This window comes from Lutra lutra, chromosome 14 (assembly GCF_902655055.1).
Source record: "Lutra lutra chromosome 14, mLutLut1.2, whole genome shotgun sequence".
In the NCBI taxonomy this organism is placed as follows: Eukaryota; Metazoa; Chordata; class Mammalia; order Carnivora; family Mustelidae; genus Lutra; species Lutra lutra.
Genome location: NC_062291.1, coordinates 252,623 through 260,022, shown reverse-complemented (window position 1 = coordinate 260,022; position 7,400 = coordinate 252,623).

Sequence of the window (7,400 nt, the reverse complement as noted above, 5' to 3'; positions counted from 1 at the left end):
GAGGCATGAGGGCTGGGCTTTGTACTCCTATATCAATTAGCCACTGGCAATGGGCTACTCTTTGTTGAGGAATGGATGCATGTCAGGGAGGAGTAGCTCTTATGAGCTGAGAGCAATTCTCTGAGGAAGAGGACAGCTATGGGGCGCCTGGGTGGCTCAGTGGGTTGAGCCGCTGCCTTCAGCTCAGGTCATGATCTCAGGGTCCTGGGATCGAGTCCCGCATCGGGCTCTCTGCTCAGCAGGGAGCCTGCTTCCCTCTCTCTCTCTCTCTCTCTGCCTGCCTCTCCGTCTACTTGTGTTCTCTCTCTGTCAAATAAATAAATAAGATCTTTGAAAAAAAAAAAAAAAGAGGACAGCTATGGACCTTCAGTATCCAACACAGTGATCATCGAAGTTTTCCCCAACTGGTAAGGGGGGGGACTGGCTCATGCACCAGCAGCATCTTCTCCATTAAGTAATCTTAGCCACCCTCAATACTTTACATATGGACTATATGGGACCCATTCCCCTTGTTAGTTGCTAGTCCAGACCTCTCAACAGGACTTGCATATCTAATTACCACCTTATCAAAACTACATTTACACATTTCAAACATAATCCTAATCTAATATCTTTAATCTTCCTCCAATATTTTAGATCTCAGAAAGTGGAACTATATCCTCCAAATTTATCATGCCCAACCCAGGAGTTTGTTAAAGACATGTTTTTCTGACCCCTAAATTGAATCCAAAGTCAATATTTATTGACTGTATTTTGAAAATCTATCTTAAAAGTATCTCTATCTTCACTGTCATGTTCTTAGTCCCCAAAGGCATTATTTCCCACATGGATGATTGCCATAGACCTTGTCTATCTTTCACATTACTCCTGTTCCCTCTCTACAGAATATTTTCTAAAGCCCATCTTGCCCCTCACCCATAGCTTTTCAAACTTTTTCACAAGGGAGTTTCTAAGGACAGAGTATATAAGATTCATGATAACAACGTGCTTATGTAATTTTTGCTATATCACCAACTCTAAAATAATACTGTTTCAGTATAATGGGGCCTCAAGAAGAAATTTTTGAGTGAATTACTTAAATAGGGTTTGAAATCCCAACAACAGTGCCAGGGATCATCTCCTAAGCAACCCATGCCAGGCATGATATTTATAGTTATTTTTGAGATTTTATATTCATCTTTTTATTTTTCAGATTTTTGCATTATATTTGTATACAATAATGTACAATCTAAAAATACATAAATATCTTGAATGATTTAAGATTTTAAAAGTTCAATGTAGTTTTAATTTGAATCTCCCTGTTGGCTAGTGATGATGAACATTTTTTCATGTGTCTGATAGCCATTTGCATGTCTTCATTGGAGAAGTGTCTGTTCATATCTTCTGCCCAATTTTTGATTGTCTGTTTTGTTTGTGTTGAGTTTGAGAAGTTCTTTATAGATCTTGGATATCAACCTTTTGTCTGTACTGTCATTTGCAAATAGCTTCTCCCATTCCGTGGGTTGCCTCTTTGTTTTCTTGACTGTTTCTTTTGCTGTGCAGAAGCTTTTGATTTTGATGAAGTCCCAAAAGTTCATTTTTGCTTTTGTTTCCTTTGCCTTTGGAGACATATCTTGAAAGAAGTTGCTGTGGCGGATATCGAAGAGGTTACTGCCTATATTCTCCTCTAGGATTCTGATGGATTCCTGTCTCACGTTGAGGTCTTTTATCCATTTTAAGTTTATATTTGTGTATGGTGTAAGAGAATGGTCGAGTTTCATTCTTCGATATATAGCTGTCCAGTTCTCCCAGCACCATTTATTGAAGAGACTGGTTTTTTTCCACTGTATATTTTTTCCTGTTTTGTCGAAGATTATTTGACCATAGAGTTGAGGGTCCCTATCTGGGCTCTCTACTCTGTTCCACTGGTCTATGTGTCTGTTTTGTTTGTTTGTTTGTTTTTAAATGTGTCTGGCTGTCTTGGTGATCACAGCTTTTAGTAAAGCTTGAAATCAGGTAACGTCATGCCCCCAGTTTTATTTTTGTTTTTCAACATTTCCTTAGTGATTCGGGGTCTCCTCTGATTCCATACAAATTTTTGGATTATTTGCTCCAGCTCTTTGAAGAATACTGGTGGAATTTTGATCGGAATGGCATTAAAAGTATAGATTGCTCTAGGCACTATAGACATCTTAACAATGTTTGTTCTTCCGATCCAAGAGCATGGAATGGTCTTCCATCTTTTTGTGTCTTCTTCAATTTCTTTCATGAGTGTTCTGTAGTTCCTCAAGTACAGATCCTTTACCTTTTTGGTTAGGTTTATTCCCAGGTATCTTATGGTTCTTGGTGCTATAGTAAATGGAATCGATTCTCTAATTTCCCTTTCTGTATTTTCATTGTTAGTGTATAACAAAGCCACTGATTTCTGTACATTGACAAATCAAACCAACTCCACACATAAGAAGGGAAATAATCAAGATTAGAGCTGAGACCAATGAGGTAGAAACCAGAGATACAGTAGAATGTATCAATGAAACTAGAAAGCTGGTTTTTTGAAAGAATCAATAACATCAATAAACCATTGGCCACACTAATCCAAAAGAAAAGAGAGAAAGCCCAAATTAATAAAATTATGAATGAAAAGGGAGAGATCACAACTAACACCAAGGAAGTGGAAACAATCATCAGAAGTTATTATCAACAGTTATATGCCAATAAGCTAAGCAACCTAGATGAAATGGATGCATTCCTGGAAAATTATAAACTCCCAAAATTGAACCAGGAAGAAATTGACAACCTGAATAGACCGATATCTAGTAACGAGATTGAAGCAGTGATCAAAAACCTCCCAAAAAACAAGAGCCCAGGACCTGATGGAATCTCTGGGGAATTCTACCAAACTTTCAAAGAAGAAATAACACCTATTCTCCTGAAGCTGTTTCAAAAAATTGAAGCAGAAGGAAAATTTCCAGACTCTTTCTTTGAAGCCAGCATTACCTTGATCCCCAAACCAGGCAAAGACCCCACCAAAAAGGAGAATTTCAGACCAATATCACTGATGAATATGGATGCTAAGATTCTCAACAAGATCCTAGCAAACAGGATCCAACAGCACTTTAAAAAGATTATCCACCATGACCAGGTGGGATTCATTCCTGGGCTACAAGGATGGTTCAACAATCACAAATCAATCAATGTGATAGAACAAATTAATAAGAAAAGAGAGAAGAACCACATGGTCCTCTGAATTGATGCAGAAAAAGCATTTGACAAAATCCAGCATCCATTCCTGATTAAAACGCTTCAAAGTATAGGGATAGAGGGAACATTCCTGAACTTCATAAAATATATCTACGAAAGACCCACAGCAAATATCATCCTCAATGGGAAAAAGCTTGCAGCCTTCCCGTTGAGATCAGGAACACGACAAGGATGCCCACTCTCACCACTCTTGTTCAACATAGTATTAGAAGTGCTAGCAACAGCAATCAGACAACAAAGAGAAATAAAAGGTATCCAAATTGGCAATGAAGAAGTCAAACTCTCTCTCTTCACAGGTGACATGATTCTTTATATGGAAAACCCAAAAGACTCCACCCCCAAACTACTTGAACACATTCAACAATTCAGCAATGTGGCAGGTGTTAAGGTATTTTATTACCTGGGAGCTTGTAAGAAAGCATTTTTGTTTCCTTGTATTTCCTGTGTAACAGATGTCAATTTTGTCATTCATATTATTTATCTATTTGTGTAATATCTCAGCTCCTGAACACAGGAAGAGTATAGGAGAGGATTTAGGCAGCAGTAATGTTAGAGGTCACCAATGACTGTTTCTTCTATGAAATTTCCAATGGTGCCATCAATGGTAAATTAGGTTGTTTTTGTTTTTTGACCTTGGCCTATGAGCAGAAGTAAAAATGAAGCATATTACCCTCATAACCAACCAACTAGTTATCAAAGCTCTACCTCGTATCCAGTAAATTTGTCAGGAAGTAGGTTGCTTTGATTACAATGTTTTTAGCTATTTTGTAAAAGTGACTGAAGTTTTAATGTTAACAGCCTTAAGTTTTGTTGTGCATGGGGTCAAATAATAAGGATTATATAATGTTTTATGCCTGCCACTCCATCCACTGTATATTGTTTTGTCCTTGAGAATTATGCAGGCGAAGGAGGAAACAGAAGGTAATATGTGGAAGTAAGAAAAAGAGTAAAATAATCTGGAGTCACAAAGATTCACAGTTTCCCTGAGGATTAAAACTAGAAATAGATTTATAGTTCTGTTTCCAAGACTGTGAAAGTTTAGATACAAGGGAGTCTCATAGCAAGCCCACGTTAAAACAAGAACAATATGACAAAAGATTTAAGAGAAACCAAGTTCAAACAGATATTTAAATACACCTGGACTATGTCACATGTAGTTATTTTGGAGGTCAAGTGAGGGTAGTGATTTAAAAAATGTTATTAAAGTAACCTTCACTGAAATAATTTGGGTCAACCAAGAGTTGACTCTATTTTTGATGTTCTTCTGTCTTTGAATCTCCTAGTGAGATGCAAACTACTATTTTCAGGACATACCTAGGCAGGGTACAGCTTTTATTATATACATGAGGTAACTGGATTTGAAGACAACTTGTCAGGAACTCTATCTTGCCCTAATCCTTAGCACAGTGTCTGGCACGTGAAAAAGGGTTATATATTTGGTATTGATGAATGAGAGGTGTCTTGTTATGAACTGGGGTAGGGAGAAAGTGAAAGCTTTGCAGCAACGTAATCATTTTTCAAATAAAAGTATCTGATATGAGAGCAAAGTAACCTTGATTCTAATGAGCATGCAAGCCTTATTTTGTCTGAAGAAATATATTAATGACATTTCCATCCCCCATACAATTAGTCTCTAGACTGTGAAGAGTGCTTGCTTTATATCCCCTCTACGAGCAATGATAAGAGGACTTGTGTAGGTGGTTCTCAGGGGACACATATGCTGCTATGGTGGCCTGAGGTGTGGCTCTGGATGTAGATGTGACTTCAGCTGTGGTGGGTATAGGAGCCCCTGCTGACAGCCATGCTATATAGACCATGCTGGTCCTATGGATTCTACTTAAAATCTTTTAGTGTAGTTTAAACCTCTGGATTCATTTATCTCCAAACCTATGATTATACTTCTATGTTGTTTTATGCCTTTTGATTTATGTTCATTTTGGTAATAAATCCTCACTTAAACACAAAAAACTTTAGGATTTCAACCTCATCCCTCAGATTGAGCAAATTATTTTTTGAAAATTGGAAAAATAGGTAGCTTCCATTTTATTTAGAATTCAACATTTTACTCTTATGTAACTGTCATACATTGAAATAATTGTATTTCAATGTCTAATTTAGAAAAAAATTAGTCTTATATTTCATTAAATGTCATCTGATTTGGGCATCAAGATAATACTTTACGTTTGTTTATTAATCTCATTGATATTTATTTACATCTGTGGTTGTGTGATTATATGAGTGAAAATTTTCTCTTAATTGTAAGAGGCATACATGAAGAAGATGTTTTTTTTTTTAAGATTGATTTATTTATTTGAGAGAGAGATATAGAGCACGTGTGAGGAGAGGGGCAGTGGGAGAAAATCTTTCAATCAGATTCTCTGCTGATCAGGGAGCCTGACAATGTGGGTATTGATCTCACAACCCTGAGATCATGACATGAGCAGAAAACAAGGGTCCAAATCTTAACAGCTGAGACACTCAGGCATTCAAAGAAGGTAGTTTAAATGATGTTGTTGTTGTTTTCTTTTGCAAAAATAAACTTGGTTTTTACTGTAAATAGTTTAATCGTTCATTATGGGGATCTTGGGGCATATAATCGTCACTCACCTCAGAAAGTCAAATATAAATTACTTACTGATAGATAAATAGACACGAGGAAACCAATGTAATAAATCAAAAGGTTATTAGTGGGAAAGGTTGTTTTACATGACAAGTTAGCTAGAAATTCCTCCTTCTCTTTCTTCACCAAATCCTGGAGAACTACAAGATTTCTAATTCTTTACTAAGTTGAAGGAATAGAATTGGAAAGAAAGACCATGGGCTGCCATTACAGAGAAGTTATTAGGTAAGTGTCCCCAGGAGCCTGAGCAAAAGCAGGTCTGAGAGGAAAAGCAGGAGTTAAGACTTTCTTTTAATTTTCATAAACCCATCAGAACAAGTTTTCCTTAATCTCATCAAACAGAATTCACTTCCTCTCCTTTGGGGAACTTTTTAATCTGTATCATCTCACTGATTTTTCAAAGCATCCTATTGCAGTGATCTTATTTACCTTAAGAGAGCTAAACATCATCTACATAGCCATGACATCTTTCTTTTCTTTCCAGCCCAGATCCCTCACTTAAAAGCAAGACTCATACAGCTGACTATTTATATGAATTTTACATATCTCACAGGTATCTTAAGTTGAGCATGTCTAAAAATAGTTTTCATCTTCCTTCACTCCAAAGAAAATTTGATGTAACTTTCCCATATATGTTAATGGCATATTCATATTTTCAGACCAAAAGTTTTGGAGTTCCCTAATTGTTCTCTTTCTCTTGAAGTCTACATAGAATCTCTCAAAAAGTTATATCAATGCTACTTTATAACCTATGCAGGATCGAACCATGTCTGGCCACCTCCACCGCTATAACCAGAGTCGTCGTCCAAACTACACAGAGTGGATGCTTCTAGTGTTCCACACATATCTCCGGATCCCCGGATCCCTTTGCCATTTGCTGTGCACAATGCCTCATTGATTGCTTCTACCTCTCCACAGTCTCTTCGTTAGAGGCTGCTGGAACCTACTGCTGCCTTCCCTCAGGAAGAGGGACCTGCCTGGAAAGTTATGCACTCTTCTTACCCCTATAGGCAGTCTTGAGAAAGGAAAATGGAGGAAGGGATATAAATCATGTAAGAACATGGTATTCCTTTCTAAATACTCCACTAGCTGCTCACCCCATTCAGAATAAAAGCCATAATCCTCCAGTGGCCTCTAAAGGCACCTCTCCCTGCCCTCCAGCGGATTCCCCCACTGTGGTGCTCTCTGAATATGCCAGTCACACTTTCCATTAGTGCCCTAGTGCTCAAAGCCCCTTTAATCTAGTGCCTTTCTTCCAAACATCAACACAGTGTCCTCCCCCATTTTCTCCAGCAATTGTCTCAAAATGTCCTTCTCTGTGAGCCTTCCCTGACCACTCTGCTGAAAATGTCAACTCCTTTGTTGCACTTCCTAACTCCCTTATGTACCCCGTTTTCCTCCATATAATTGAACACCATCTGATATATTTATTCTCACCTAGATGGATGTGTACCTCATAAGGACTGGGGCTTTTGTGTTTTGATTTTTTTTTTCATTAGAATATCCCCCAAAGCTTCAAAAAGGACCTTACAATACATGT